Source organism: Calliphora vicina, chromosome 2 (assembly GCF_958450345.1).
Source record: "Calliphora vicina chromosome 2, idCalVici1.1, whole genome shotgun sequence".
Classification (NCBI taxonomy): domain Eukaryota; kingdom Metazoa; phylum Arthropoda; class Insecta; order Diptera; family Calliphoridae; genus Calliphora; species Calliphora vicina.
In genome coordinates this window covers 98982110-98998906 of record NC_088781.1, presented here as the reverse complement: position 1 = coordinate 98998906, position 16797 = coordinate 98982110, and the positions used below count along the sequence as shown (strand labels likewise).

Genomic DNA, 16797 nt, shown 5'->3' with positions numbered 1-16797 from the left:
TTTTGTCCTATTTTTTTATTATGTATGTATATGTGTTTTTCTTGTAAACTCAACCAAAAAAACCAACAACAACACATACATATACTATACACGAGGACAGTTCAAAAAGGTTTTTTTTAAATCTAGGAAATCAAGTGCGAATCGTATGTCAAACTGTCCTGTCAAAATGGCTATGAAGGAGTTTTTAATACTGCATACTACAAAAATAAAATGAATTCCTTGAATAGTGAATTGCAGCCAACATCAAATTTTGTTGAACTACATAGAAGCCTATCAAGTGAAAAAATAAAACTGTGAGTTTCTTTTGTTTCGAAAGTACTTTTCAATATATCTACGTTTAGTGTATGCATGTGAAATCAAATACAACATGCATGTGCTCGTTCATTCATTTACATTTTTACGAGTTTCTATGGATTTTGTCTATGTAGTATCTGTATTAGGGTGATAACTTTTAAATATTTTAAATAAATTTTTACCACATGCAATCATGAGTAGATGTTTAACAAGAACGATGTTATTTTCGGTAGTTTCAAATCGTATAACTTAGTAGCAATATTAAAAAAAAAATTAAATGTTAAAAAAAATTCAATTAATAATTGTACAGATCTACAATATCCCTATATCCCGATTCTAACTTTTATACATATTTATTCAGTGTACAGTGTAGTTTTCGACTTGGGGTAAAAACAACGAAAATAAATGATTTTACAACATTTTAGTAAATTATTTTACAGGTTATAAGCTTCTTTATAGAGTTTCTGATACTCCAACAGTAATCTGAAATCATATGTTCATCCCAACGGTCTTGGTCTTCCATCACTTTTAAATCTTGATTGAAACGTTTCCTTACTTGGGGGTTACACGATCAAGTTTTGCCTTTCAAGTTTTAATACACTCACACTTTTTTACTAATACACTCACATTTTTAAGAATTGAAACGAACTTGCATTCAATTTCTCATTCAAGTTGGTTTTCAATTTTTCTTTCAAGAAAACAGCTGATTACAGGTTTTTGCCCAATTTGTACTAAAATTGTTTTCAAGTTGCGTGCTGCCTACGTATATGTATATGTAAAAGACTATCAAGAAAAACTTGATCGTGTGGCTGCAGTGTTAGTTTTCGCTATACGATTCAAGCTTTTCAGGAAACTTATCTAAATGATTGTGTAGACCTTGTCACCTTGTCTATAACTAATTACTTGTAATTTCCACCCTGTCGCCCAAGATATCAATCTTGCGTAATAGGCCAAGAAAATTCAGCTGACGTTACTTTGACACACACCAGTGTTGCCAATTCTTGGTGAACAAAAAGGGCTAATACTAACATTTTTAATTAAAAAATACACACATTTGACACAAAAAACAACTTAGGGCCGTTTTCTCATTAGGTGATTATCTTTTTCCCCAACGAAAAACTGCAGATTAAAGAAATTTGGTTTTCTCAATGTCTCATTAGCTTCTATTCTGTCGCAAAGCTAACCCGACCTCATCTGCCAATTATTTATTTATCGTACAGATAAATTCAATCAGCTGACTGCTGTTGATAGTTTGTATGTGTTTGTGTTTTTGTAAACGAAATTAAATAGATTTTATAAAAAAAAAGTTTAATACAGGAATTAACATTAATTTGATGGAGGATGAACACGAAGAACATGAGTTCCAAGTGAATGCTGAAAAATTGTATCATGCCAGGCCTAACTACCTGGCAGACATGGAAGATAATGAATATTTCAAAAGATTCCGGCTGTCGATGGCCACGTTAAAAAGCTGATTTATGTAAACATGTTGTCAATTGAAGCTTTCACATATATTTTGAGAGGTATTGCCAACTGAAAATAATCTTTTTTGTCGGTATATTGAGAAAGACAAAATTGTTAACGGACAGTTTATCGGCCTAATAAATTTATGTCGACATTTAGTAACAGGCAGTTTGTCGATACATTGAGAAAACGGGCCTTAGAATGTTACGTTTGGCTATGCCGAATAGACAAACAAAAATGTATGAATGTAATACACGTTCAAATACAAGAAAATAAGAATATTTATTCCTGTATGTTGAGCATTAACTTTAAAATAACGTAATATGTGGACATACGTATATCACATGCGATGTTTTTAAAACTTCGTATTTATCACCTGGCCCGCAAAATGCTCCTAGGCAAATTTTTTATATGAAAGACAAATTATTTATAAAGTAATCCTTTGTGATAACTTCGAAATCGATGGAGAATATTTTGATGCGTAATTTTTCTCTATATTAGTCATGGCATTTTAATTTAAATCTTTTTTATGAGTCTAATATATGATTTTTTGACCATTTAACTATGGGTGTTCAAGAAGTTATCTGTACATTAATATCTCAATAGTTTCAAAAGTTACAGAGTTTTGGCCGTTGAAACACAATTCAGAGCAACCATGCAAGAATACAACATGTATTTTGAAACCGTCCTTGATGCAAATAATAAAATGCTTGAGCAAAAATTTAATGATTTATTTGAGAACTAGAGCAATTTTGAAGAATGTATGGAAGATTCCAACAATTTGTATGTGCTTAAATTGTTTACTGGTTCAAAATTTTTAGTTAATTTTTGTCATAAAATTCCTGCCAATTTTTTTGAACTGATTTTACTAATTTCCAATAGCAAAAATTTCAGATCATTAGAGTAAAAATATAAGTTTTGATTTAGCCATAAAAACGGCTAAATAATAATAAAAAAGGCTAAAAAAATGGCTAAAGGCTAAATTAATTTTTTTGTGTCTAAACAAGATTGAAAAGGGCTAAATTTAGCCAGAATAGGGCTAAATTGGCAACACTGATATACATACACTATAAGCTTACTTGTGTGTTTTCTTATAATGATCATGTGTTTGTTGCTTTGTTTTCATCTCAGAGAACAAAATTTTTTTCTTTCAGTTTGTCAGTGTACGACATTCATATGTTCCCAGCTGTTCTAGGAGACAGTACCGAACTAGTGATTTTACCCATCATTTAGGGTGGGAGCTAGTTACTTAAATAGCAACGTGACTAGTTATTTTAACACGGGTATGTCCTAAGCAGGGGGTCAATTGTCTCTTTTTGATTACAATGGGACTGTCTAATAGCTGGTCCAATGTAGGCAATGCATTGGATTCACATAGCGTCAGTTAACTTACTAGTTTTGTAACTGGTTACTTGATCAGCTACTTGACTAGTTATTTTAACACGTGCATGTCCTAAGCAGGGGGTCACCCTTTTGATTACAATGTGACTATTCTGGTAGGTAAAATAAAGTGCAGTATAAAAAAGTTTGAAGTGACTTAACCATAAGTTACTAAGAGACATTAACGTGACTATTGACTTAATGCTATGTTACATGGGATTAGTGTTTATAAAAAACCGACTTTTTAAAAAACCGGTTTGTCGGTTAACCGAAAATTTGGCTTTTTTAGAAAACCGGTTTTTCGGTTAACTGACATCGAAAAAACCGGTTAAACCGGTTAACCGTCATATATATGTAGAAAACATAAAATGTCCAATAAAGTATATACAGCTTTAAAATTTTTAGTTTTTAGTAGTCAGGAATGGTTAATATTAAATACCTATGAATATACAAAAGTGCTAAGTCCATTTTATTTTGTAAAAATTTCAAAATTATTATCTCAGTCAAATGGAATTGAGTATAAATATGTTACTAAATATATAATATACTTGTTTTAATTATTGGTTTATTCATTAAATGTTTCTGATATGGAACAGAAAATGTAGCAAGTCCCAAAAAAGGACCTATAAGATGCAAACGCACTTCCTCTTAGCTGTGATTATTTGTCATTATAAATCATACCAAATAATTAATAAAACTCCATTATCAGATTTCAAAATATTTCAAATTATGGATTTTGGAACGTTGTTATTTCTGAAAAGGACTTTGTACACTAAGCTAACGAAATGAATAATAAAATAAAATTTTAAGAACAAAACACACTAATGAAGTCAAATTGATTGAAAGAAGGTATGACGTTTGGTAAAATCATCACTATGTTTATAATGAATCATTATTAAGATTTTGCTTAACTTCTAGAATTCTGCGGAATTTAATTTTTATAGTTTGATTATGTGCAATTTATTCTGAAAAAGGTTTTAAGTAAACTCATCGTCCTCTACTATTTATAATCATTTTAATTCTTAAAAATATCAATCTAAATAGGTTTATATTGTAAATCAGCAGGTTAGGTTTCAAATCAGACCAATAATGTTTGTACAATGAATATAAAAAATGCACAAAACCATGAGATTTCTTAATTTTAAACCTAAATTTTAAAAACCGGTTAATCGAGTGATAAAAACCGGATAAACCGGTTAACCGAAAATCAACATTTTAAATTAACCGGTTCGCAAAAAACCGAGATTTCGAAGAAAACCCGGTTTTTCGGTTAACCGGTTTATAAACACTACATGGGATATCAGTATATTTAAGCAAAAATAAAAATAAACTCTATGAGAATTATATCAACACAATTTGTATAAAACCAGTTTGTACAAATTACTCACAAAATGTTTAAAGTGACTACACTCCAGATTACTTAGAGACACTTAAGTGACAATTGTCTTCACGCTAGATTACTTGGAATCTATAAAGTAAACAATTGTCTTCTCTATGCACTACAAAGTGTACAAACATGTCAAATGACCAAAGTATATAAATTGGAGTCAGCCAAGTGATAAGACATTTGTGACAATCAGTGTCTTTAAGGGATACATTGACTAATTGCTTAACTGCTGGGCTTTTCTGAATAATTCATTGAATGTATGAAATCATTGTCTTTCATTACTTAAACCTGGATACTTTTTTGAAGCAATATGTGAATCTAATGCATTCACATTAGAGTGGCAAAAAAACCGGCAAATTTAAAAAACCGGATTCCGGTTTAACCGAAAAAGTGTGTTTTTGAAAAAACCGGTTTCGAAAACAGGTTAAGCGGTTTCGATTTTTGTCTTCAAAAAAACCGGTTAACCGGTTTACATTAAATTTTTATTAATGTAAATTTAGCATTTTTGTATTATTTATGCAATTATTTTATATCTTTTACGAAATGTTGTCAAATGCTACAATTTTCTATAAAACAAATCAATATTTTTAAAAATGGTAACAAAGTTTTTCATAAATATGTTTGAATAAGCTTTAATTAATTAATACCACGTAATTGAGCAACACGAACATAGCAGTCATCAATAGGTTTTTCGGTTCTGGTTATATAATAGGTCAGACTTCAAATGACAACTTTTTATTAATAAATTTTAGCCAAGCCCATTGTACCTATATAGGTCAATCTGTGAATCTAAACCATCCAGGGACCCACTTAAACACTCACAAAAAATTTCATCGAAATCGGCCAGAAGAATTATATATATAAAGAAGAAGAAAGATATTTGTGAGTCTACGATCAATGTGTTTCGATGTGTTAAAACCGATTGAAATAATCAATATTCCCCTTTTTTGGTGATGGTTATAAAAATACACATGTTTCAAATTGCTATTTTTTTTACATGATTGTGACTTTTCGCACTTGACGAATCACTGTAATTTCTTAAAAATATGTTCAGCACATCTTACATTACAAAATAATATGAAAATAATGTTTAATAACATGGATCATTTCACACGTATGTGCTCTTTGTAATGCAAAGGCTGTCTTTATAGAATATATCAAGGTATTTCCACATATGTTTGTCCATATTTGTTGTTTCGATTATTAGAAACATTTTTTAGCGACTAAAAATATTAAAACTAAATTTTATACCCCTAGGTCCTTTTGTTTTGATACTATAGCACTTAAAATTCAGTCGATAAAAAATCCAAATATTTATTCATAAATAACTGGCCGCCACTATATATCCAAACTTGCAAGAAATTTTTGAGAGAATTAAATTCTAGAATGAATAGAAAAAAACTAAATATTATAGTAAAAAATTGTTGGTAAATAAACTCGGTTTAAAAAATATTTTTCCCCATTGTCGTTCCGAATTATATTAATGACACCAATTATATACCAAAAATTGGTCAAAAATGTGTATACTATTTGGGATAAGATATCAGACAGTATCTTTATAATTTATGATTTCCGCCCAAGATATTTACATGTTAAAATAACATAATCAAAATAAGATATCCAATTCTGTAACCAGTGGTGACCCTATATGATTTATAAAATAACTACTATGAACAGTCACCCAAAACTGCTGGGAAGGATGCGCAAAATAAATTTCTGCGCATCAAACTTTTTTTCTAAAATGACCTGGAAATAAAATTTTCTTATTAAAATGATATTGTCCATCTCTTTTTACTACGGCAAAAATTGAGTTATTTCCCTAATGTTCCTATGTGAATTTATATGTGTACCTAAAATGTATTTGCCAATGTATGTTATTTAGATTTTTACATTTTGTAGTTATTTTTTACTAAACGTTAATTCAGTCAAAGCGAGTGACTAAATTTATAATGCGGAGATGATACATTGAGTACTTTTTCTGGATACTTTTAATAAAATTGTTATACCCAACACCATCATATTGGGGAAGTTATGTGTGCTGATTTGTTTTAACGACGAAAAATATTACCCTTAGTGTGCCGATCGACTCAGAATCACTTTCTAAGTCGAATCATAAATGTTTAGGAATCTACACAAATTTTTATCCAAATAAGTTTTATATATAGTAAGTCATGTCACCCTATTTTATGACGATTGGTCTATAATTATCCATAGCTCCCATATAAGACCCACTTCCGAAAATAACTTTAACGAACCTTAAAAACGTTGATAGCCAAACAAAATTCAACACAAATAAGTTCCATATATACAATGTTTGGCTATGGACAGATTTTATTTATTCATAACTCCTATGGATATTGTAATATAAATGTTAAATTCTTTGTGTTGATTGTTTTATTATAGGCCAGCAAGTTTTAACGAACGTGTGATACTTTTATAATAAAGAAATTAATAATTATATGTTTTAATTGTTTATTAACAATTTCATTAATTTGACAAATAATTTTGTCAAAAAAGATTCACTCTTTATTTTGAACAGGTAGCATTTTTTAAAGGAGTGCAGAGAGGAGTGACTCTTATATTGTGAACGTAGTTTTAAACACAAAAAATGGTTATTTTCATAATTTATTTAGAATTATTTATAGAATTGCGGTAACGGTATTTTCGATTATTTCGGTAACGGTTTCTGGCAGTGAGTACAGTTTAGCTGAAAGGGTATTTTAAAGCTAACGGTAGCGCCAATATTGCGTTTAAGTAATACTGGATTAACGTTTTGTTTTAACATATATTTGGCTTCCCCTTAAAAACTATTAAAATATTTGCGTTTTATAACACAAACTAAAAGAACAATTTAATCCAAATGCAGCCTATTCAAAAACAAAGTACTAAAAACCCGTACTATTTACTCCAAATATATTAAATTTATTCTCAACATTTACATGTACGAATATCCAACTAGTTCTTACTATAGTATATGGGAAATTCCACTAATATGTCAACCACGACTAAAAAATAAAAAAACCTTGAAACTTTTTTCAAGATTAGTTGAATACAATTTTTTAAGAACAAAAATAACTGTTTAAACTGACTATCTTTGATTTTTATATCCTTCACCTTTATGAGAAGAGTATATATAAGTTTGTCATTCCGTTTGCAATTTCCTCAATATAATTTTCCGACCCTATAAATTATATACATATATTCTGTATCCTTATAGATAGCGGAGTCGATTAAGCCATGTCCGCCTGTCTGTCTGTCCAAGATCCCAAATATCTTCGGGATCCAAATCTTCAATAATTCTGTCAGACATGCTTTTGAGAAGTTTCCTATTTAAAATCTGCACAATCGGTCCACAAATGGCTGAGATATAAGGAAAAAAACAGGATAACCTCGATTTTTGACCTATATCTGGATTATTAAGTCATTAATATAGACAAAGACCTTTGCAACGACGTATATAAGACCATAGTAAGTTGGACCTACAATGGGTCAAAATCGGAAAAAATATTATTTAAACCGCTTTTTTACCAAAAAAAAAAATTTAAATTTAAAATAACAATGCAAAAAAAAATTTTTTTAAAAATTTTGTTTACCTAAAAATATTTAAAATATGATTTTTGACCTATATCTGGATTGTTAAGTCATTAATATAGACTATATGGATATCTAATGATAGATATTTCAAAGACCTTTGCAACGACGTATATAAGACCATAGTAAGTTGGACCTACAATGAGTCAAAATCGGAAAAAATATTTTTTAAATATTTTTTTTAGCAAAAAACAAATTTTTAAATTTAAAAAAAATAATTTTAATTTAAAAAAAAAAATTTAAAATAACAATGCAAAAAAAAAATTTTGTTTACCTAAAAATATTTAAAATATGAAGTATAATTTGGTGAAGGGTATATAAGATTCGGCATAGCCAAATATAGCTCTCATACTTGTTTAATTTAATTTTCGGTTTCAAAAATTCATATCTTACTACATAATAATTGGGCGCTTAGTAGGCTAATGTGGTGACCATCATCCAAAGATTCTATTTATTTAAATATGACGGATTGTAAAAGCAAAATCTTTTGTTTACAATATTTTAGTTACTCTTATTTTAGCAAAGTATATTCCACTCTATAAGCGTACAAATGTCACGTACGTACGATGACATGGAAATGCCCATATGTATTATAATATAATATATCAGCATGTTGTATATTATTATCCCTTCAAAGGGAGTGTTTTAGTTTTGACGACGCGTTCACGACTACGACAACGAACTTTTCGCAAAATTTCCTTCAAAATTGTAATTTTATTTGCTTACGGATAAGAATTAGGTAAACAAAACAGTCAAAACACAAGGGGTGTTGGAACACAAACGCCTGTTTGTAATAGAATAATAAATAAATAACCGACTAAACAAACGTCTAAAAGGCTGTCAGAGAGGCAGACAGACACACAGTCACGACACTCTCATACCTGCAACAATAATAAATGTGTTTTGTTGTTGTTTATGTTTACCATTATTTTACACCAGTAGTCTAGACTAGACTGACCATTTGTAATGGTTTTTTGTCAGTTAAAGTCAGTGATTTTGTTTGTTTGTTTTGATTGAACAAAATTGATTTAATTTCTTTTTGTATTTATTTATTAGTTGTTGAAACTATTATGTTTGAGATAAATTGATAAGTAATATAAATAATATTATTGGGTGACAACGATTTTGATACTCCCTTTATTGTTTAATTAAGTTTACGTGTATACGTAAATATGGTCAAATTAACAGAGATTTTTAATTTGATTTGAAATATGTTTTTATACCTATAGTGTTTAAAATATGTTTCTTTATTTGTTCTGTATTAATGCCCGTAATTTCAACAAATATATATCTACGGTGTAAAATACCCAGCAGATAAATTTACCTAAAAGGTAACTTGACATTCATTTCAAATCAATATCTACGGGTAAAAATTACAAAATATTTTTACTCCATAAGTAACTAAGCACTGAAGGATATCTATTTGTTGAAATTACGGGCATAAAAAGGCCTTAAAAAGGAATGTTACTAGTGGGAGTCGAATTTTCACGCATTTATTATTGGAAAATGTGCGCTTAAAATATGCTTCAAAAAATTCAAAATATGACCTCAAAATTTAAAACATATAAACTTGTTTGTTTGATCAGAAACATAAAATAATTAACTACTGATCGCTCAATGCCAAACAATTTACACAACAGAGTTCCCTGCAGATAGGATTCATTAAAATGTACTAACCATTAAATATGTAGTTAAAATTTTAAAATTATAGTTTTTCTTCTGAGAAAACGATAAATATATTAATATAATTATGCCTATGAAGATCGGTAACTGATCTTCATAATCATTTAATACCAGATGAAAATTAAGATTGGATGCAACTTTACAGCATGATCAACATGTTGATGATTTTAAAAGCCAAGTTGCATGATGTAGTCTCTAAAGATTATTACTTTAATCAAGTATTAATCCCAAGATATTAGAATATTGATCAACATTTTCATGATTTTAAAAGACAAGTCGCATGAATTACGCTCTAAAGATTGTTACGTTAAACAAGTGCTAATCCCAAAATATTAGAATTAATATATTTTTCGTTTTCTCAGAAAAACAACTATAATTCTTGCAACATTCATTATGTTTATAAACATTTCCATCAATATCAACAATGTTGATAGCATGCAGTTATTAGCATTGTTTGAAAGTATGGCAACATTAATTGTTAAAGCTGAGCTTTAGAAATTGAACATTCTAGTTTTTTCCGTTAAGATAATTCATGAAACCGCTAGAAGATGGCACTGTATACAAATAGTGACAGCATTGTTAGAGACAGTTTGTTAGAATTAACATCAACTTATCAGTGTATTCTTGTACATTATAAAGTGTGTAATACAAGTGTATATATAAAAATAATATTACTATTTAAATTGTTGTGTAAATTTGAATAAATAAAGAGTTCTTACAATTTTAAACCACTAAACTGCTTTTATTTCCAATTAAAAGAATACGGTTTATTTAAAGAAAATAATCCACCGTTTTTAAAAGGTAAAAATGTAACAATATAATTTTAGTTCCTGTAAATTTTGAAAAAAAACGCTAACTGAACGAGTAATAGTTTATACTAGGTATACACGTAGAGGCTTAGGCCCAGGCACAGAATCTAATAGTTCTTAAACTTGAAAATGTAAAAAATAACACAAAAAAGTAAACATTTAAAAATTTCGGACATATGGACACTGCAACTGTTCAGTTGCATTCTGGAATCCCATTCTGGAAGTCCACTTTTGGGCCACATTTTCGAGCAGAACGTATGTCACGAGTAACACGAACAATGTTGGCCACCAACGCTTAAATTATTCCAATTAGACCAATCTAGTGAACCACTCATACTCATGCCGTACGACAAACCACAAATTACACAGGTCTACCGTCAAAACCAAAACTGATTTTAACTATATTCGAAACGAAAATAAACTATTTTAAAACATTTTTTAGATTTTCTACGATGGAGGTCCTTAGGACACTCCCGCCTGACATTAAAACAGTAATCTGAAAAATGTTCATCCCAGTGACCTTGATATATATCTTCCATCACTTTTATATCTTGATGGAAACGTTCTCAATGTTTTTCGCTATACTAACCTAGATTTTCATGAAACTTGTCTAAATGGCTATATAGATAATGTAATTATTATAAAGCTAATTAAAAGGTTTATAACTAAATCCTAAAGGTAGGGTCACACATGACAAATATTTGACGAAAAAGACGTAACCACTAAATAAAATATATTTGAATTCTTTTATTTATTTCAAAAACTTATTTTACTTTGTATAATTCAAAACACTTGTAAGAGTAAACACGTCAAACAAATTTGTGCTAAAAAAGTTTTTTTTAGCAAATATTTGCCATGTTTGACCCTACCCTATCTTTCATTAAAAATCTTGAGGGCCATCAAAAATGTTTTTCTGTACTCAAACATGGAAACTTTCTTGAAAGAATGGCAAAACATCTAATGCCTTCCCTAGTCCAAGTTTGATGTGTGTAATGGATGCAAACTGTTATTATCTCTGGAAACCATAGGCGACCGCGATCAAATGAGACTTTCGTACCAATAGTTGAAAGATTTCTTTCTTTGGAATGAATCAAATTGACATTTTATGTTCTTAAAGGCTTATTAAGGTGGCTAACATCACAACCTTTAAGGATACTCATATTTAGAGAAAATAATAATAATAATGGTGGTTTTAATTTATTTATATACAATCTGATTATACAAATTTCTCCTTCCAAACTAACTACGTTTTACTGATTTAAGAAAGTCGAAATTCTTAAGTTTTTTTAATTAAACAATATTATTGATTGATTGATTTTATACCAATTAAAACTAAGGGTGTGATTAATCCGGTCAAATGCCATTATTAAATTAGAAACCCAATATGGTTTTTCGGTTCTGTCAAATCATAGGTACACCAAACTTCAAATGACTTTACCCCTTTGCCACTGTCTTAAATGTTCACTACACACTTTACGCACAATGTTTGGAACATACAACTTATTCAGGGCCATAATATTCATCTTAAAGTAATTGAAATATGTGTTTCTCACTAAGCCACATTTTCTCAATGTCTGATTATCGTTTTTCGTAACGATATTCTTAAAATTAATCACCTGAATGTGGTTGGCGTAATCGTGTTACGCCATCGACAATTTCTTACTAGATTAAAGAACAGGTTACATTTTATCTTTAATCAAGTACGAAACTGAAGTAAGGGTAGAACACATACGCCAACCGCGTATGTTAATTTTTTATATGAGAACTGTCAGTATATCGTCACGATAAAAAAAATAGACAGAGATTGAGAAAGTGGGGCTAAGTCTGTTATAAGTTTTCTCAACTTTTTCACAAATGCAACAAAACAAATATTGTTTTGTTGCAAGAGTGCCTCAAGGCATGCATTAGAAAACACCAATTATCTCAAACATGTTAACATTTCCCTCGAAAGTCGAAATACTTCTGACATTTAGTTTTTGTTCTGTCAGCTGTTTTGTGAGTGATGTCATAATTTTAGAACGTGAAATTTTGTGTGTTTTTTTTAATTAAAGTTAAATTAACTTTTAGTCGCCCGATCTATGAGAAATATTATTTTTTAAAAAGGTAAGATATTCTTCTTTCAGTCTATGATTTGTAAATGTTAAACAATTAACAAAAAGTGTGTTGAGAACGCAAAAACTAAGGAGTGCCTCAGGGCACTGTTGCGGATTGCGGCTAAATTTATAGTTTTTTTTTACTATTTTGTGATATTTTTTGTTATATAAAAAAAAATTAAAGGAATGGCGATAGAGACAGCAGACGGTTTAAATTATCCGCCTGACTCATGATCAATTGGTACTCCACAAGAAGATCAACAGCCAGGAAGTTCAAAAGTTGGCGAAAAAGCAAAACATCCAGTTAATGACGTCCGTTATGACAATATCGTCCACTTTCCCATTTGGTTAGGCAAAAAAGATGGTGCAAACTAAGCAAAAAGTCGCTAACACAAAGTGTGTTCGCGTACTTTCGGGTAAAAATTATCCAGTAATGCATTAAACACATTGAAGACAGCAGGTTTCCGACTTCAATCTGTCAAAAATAGAATACACACGTTTATATGAAAACGATTCTTTTGACGACAGCACAACTTCACGACTTCGTTTGCTGCTTAGGCTAATTTCTATTTTTGCACACTTCAAAACAGAAATAGTGTTGCTAATATAATAAAAAATGTAAATCAAATTAGTGCTTAAAAAAAATATATTTTTTTTACTTAATTAAGAGAGTTTCTGTTAACCATATTGAAATAAATTAATAACAGGTACATAAATTATTACCACATATACATATATATTTACTCAAAATAATTGTTTAAATCTTAATTACTTTGGAATTTTGTACGGTTATTTTTTATTAAAGTAAAAAATTAAAGTGACGCCACTGAATTATAAATCAGATGTTTACTTTCAAGCTGTCGTCTTTAAAAGAATTCAGCGGCTGCCGCACGACTGCAACTTCAGCCAGCAGCATTTGTATTCGTGAAGCCTGCTGTCTTCAATGTGTAATATGCATAACTTTAATTTAGAGCGTAAAAATACAATCTAAAAAAAATATCCAAAAAAGTACGCGAACAACAATTTGTAAAAATAAGTTGTATTTTATTATAAATCAATTTAAAACGTTTGTTTTGTGTTATTTTACATTTTTTTTTTGCAAGACTTGTAAATTGTGTTAATTTTCAACTTTTTTGTTTTATTTACATTAGCAACAATATGTTTACATATTTTTTATGTTGATATTTTTTTTACTGGACAAAAAATGTCCAAAATAAAATCGTTTCATTCCCGGGAATTTTTTAACACTAAATTAAGCCAAAAACCAGAAATTTGTTTTTCGAATAAATTGATTTATAATTGTACCAGCACAGAAAAAATTATATTTCAATTCAAACATTTATCACATATTGAACTGGTTTCAATTATTTTATAATTGAATCAAGTATTCATGTACTCAAAAACAAAATGTTCTTACGATTTCTACTGAATTTTGAATTTGATAATTTTGACAATTGAATATACAATTTTCATATTGGTTGAAATTTAAATACAAAAATTATTGAATAGATAATTTTTGTATTTAAATTTCAACCAATAACGAAAATTGTATATTCAATTGTCAAAATTATCAAATTCAAAATTCAATATTCAGTAGAAAATATCAGAAAATTTTATACGAAAATTGTATATTCAATTGTCAAAATTATCAAATTCAAAATTCAATAGAAAATATCAGAAAATTTTGTTTTTGAGCACATGAATACTTGATTCAATTATGAAATAATTGAAACCAGTTCAATATGTGATAAATTTTTGAATTGAAATTTAATTTTGTCTGTGAGGTTTTTAAAAGAAGTACAAAATAACTATATTTGGTTGTAAAATGTTGGTCCAGCCTTTATAAGGGTTTCTAATTTAATATTGGCATTTTATCGGTATTGACACAGCCGTAGTTTTAATCAGTATAAAATCAATAAATTCTTTGTTTAATTAAAAAACTAAAGAATTGCGACTATGTTAAATATATAAACCATGCGTGGTTATAACTATTCATATCTGATTGTAGATAAACAAATTTGAACCACTATTATTACGGTTATTTCAAACGTAATACTTCTTTGCCAACTGACTATCTGTTGCTAGAACCGAAAAAATCTATGATATAATAGAATGATTCAATTAGCAACAAAATTCGCCATCGAAACGAATCTGAAATTTATAACTTTAGAATAAAACTTATGAAGAAATTCCCGAAAATTCCCGGGAAATTAGAGGCTGAACATAAATTTATTTATAGAAAAGTACATATGAGATTACAAAACGGGCACACGAATTTACTTATGACAGCCAATATTGAAAAATGAAGGTAGATCCAAAGCTACACGTAGGGGAAAAACTTATAAAACAGTATTGGTGTTACCAATGAACAACTAATAAAAACCCACTAACGAACGGTATCTCGACCCCAACATTTTTCTCTTTATTTGTTGGCCTGTGTTATTTATGATATATAATGTGTATTACCGGTGCACCGGTAATATACCACCGCGGTGGTATGAGATAATATATATTTTTTTCTACGCCATGATTTATTTTTGCATCTACCGCATGCAAAAAAAGTGGCCACCTTAACAGCTGTGAATTAAAAATCAAATGTCTCCTCATGCCATGTCTTACGATTGTTAAGCGAAAAATTTGTTTGCAGTCAGAGTTTCCTGAGCTTTATGTAGAACACACAAAAAAAAAAACGAAAGAAAAACCAAAATGTGACTTTTTTCGCCAAAAATATTTTCGTCATCATTTGGGTATTTGGTTGGGTATTTATAAATGGTGAAGTGTACAACGGGTTATATGGTGTCGACATTTGAATAAGCTTTGATTTGTTTGATGGGTGCACGAGTATAGTTAAATATATGAGGTTGTATGGAATTGGGTTGTTAGGATGATTTCCCAAGAAGATATCTTGGTGTGTGAGTGTTATGATAATAATATTGCAAATGTGAGTTATTTTTATTTTTTTTTCGACATTTTTCCATTTCCGTTTTTTGTTATTTTTGTTGAAATTAATACTAAATGAAGATATTTAACTATAATTTTGTGCTTTTCTATTGAATTTCTTAGATTTTATTTTGGAGGATAAACACACAAACGAGCAGCAAATTAGTTTGGGAAATTGATGGATTATAAGCATTACGAGTGGTAATGGTGGTGATGATAGATTTCTCAATAATGTTAATGATTTCATTTGAAGTTTGTCTCTTAATGGCTCATGAATGAAAATAGTTTTAGAGGAAATAGTAAAGAATGAAAAGTACTTAGTAATTTTAATAAATTGACTCACTCACCTCAAACACGTTACACTGGCGTCAATTGTTTATAGCCACGTTTTTTCCTTATATTTGATGATTTTATATGTTTTTTTTTTTAAATTATTGTTATTATTATGTTGTAAGCTCTTCAAATGTTGCAAAGCACTAAGTATTCTAATCCAACTACTTACTATAGAATCAACAACCTCGTTTCAATATCAAATCGCTTGCTGACGAGTAGGTATGTAATTATGTATGTAGGTACAGGGGTAAGTGTTATATCAATTCATAAGGTATTAATTAAATAAAACTAATAAAATGTTACTTGTTCTTAAAAAGTATTGATTAATACTTGTATTAAAACTTAAAACAATTTCTCTTTCTTATTATTATTTTAGTTGTAGGTATTTTTTTCTTTTCGTTCTTTTCTTTTTTTTTTTTGAACTTTTAATAACTTTGTTTTGTGTGCCCCAGTCAGCCCGTCTTATTAGAAGGCTACAGGCTACTACTGGCACGACACAAACACACAAACACACTCTAATAATTCACTTAAATTTAAATATAACTATAACACTATATATTCACATACAAACTAACATATATATATCCATAATATATATATCCATATATATAAAGTTTATAAGGCACGTGATCTAAAATTTGAAATTCGTTAAAATTGTGTCCTTTCGCTGCGGCTCCATAAATACTACTACTGCCGATACTATAATTTGTATTTGTTTAAGCAACCACTTAACTACCGACGACGGTTACAATAACAGTTCAATTGGAGGTTTTCTCTTGTTCTTGTTGTTATTGTAGTGAAATTTGTTGTTGTTTTTTTTTTT

General features: G+C 29.2%; 1 protein-coding gene across 1 annotated transcript in view; it reads right to left on the bottom strand.

Annotated features, from left to right (window-relative positions):
* Positions 1-16086, bottom strand: part of Kua (Plasmanylethanolamine desaturase Kua) — a 37018-nt gene extending 20932 nt beyond the window's left edge. The window contains exon 1 of the mRNA XM_065501914.1: positions 15989-16086. The gene's annotated coding sequence lies outside the window, so the exon portion shown is untranslated. The remainder of the gene's footprint in view (positions 1-15988) is intronic.
* Positions 16087-16797: the final 711 nt, after the last annotated feature.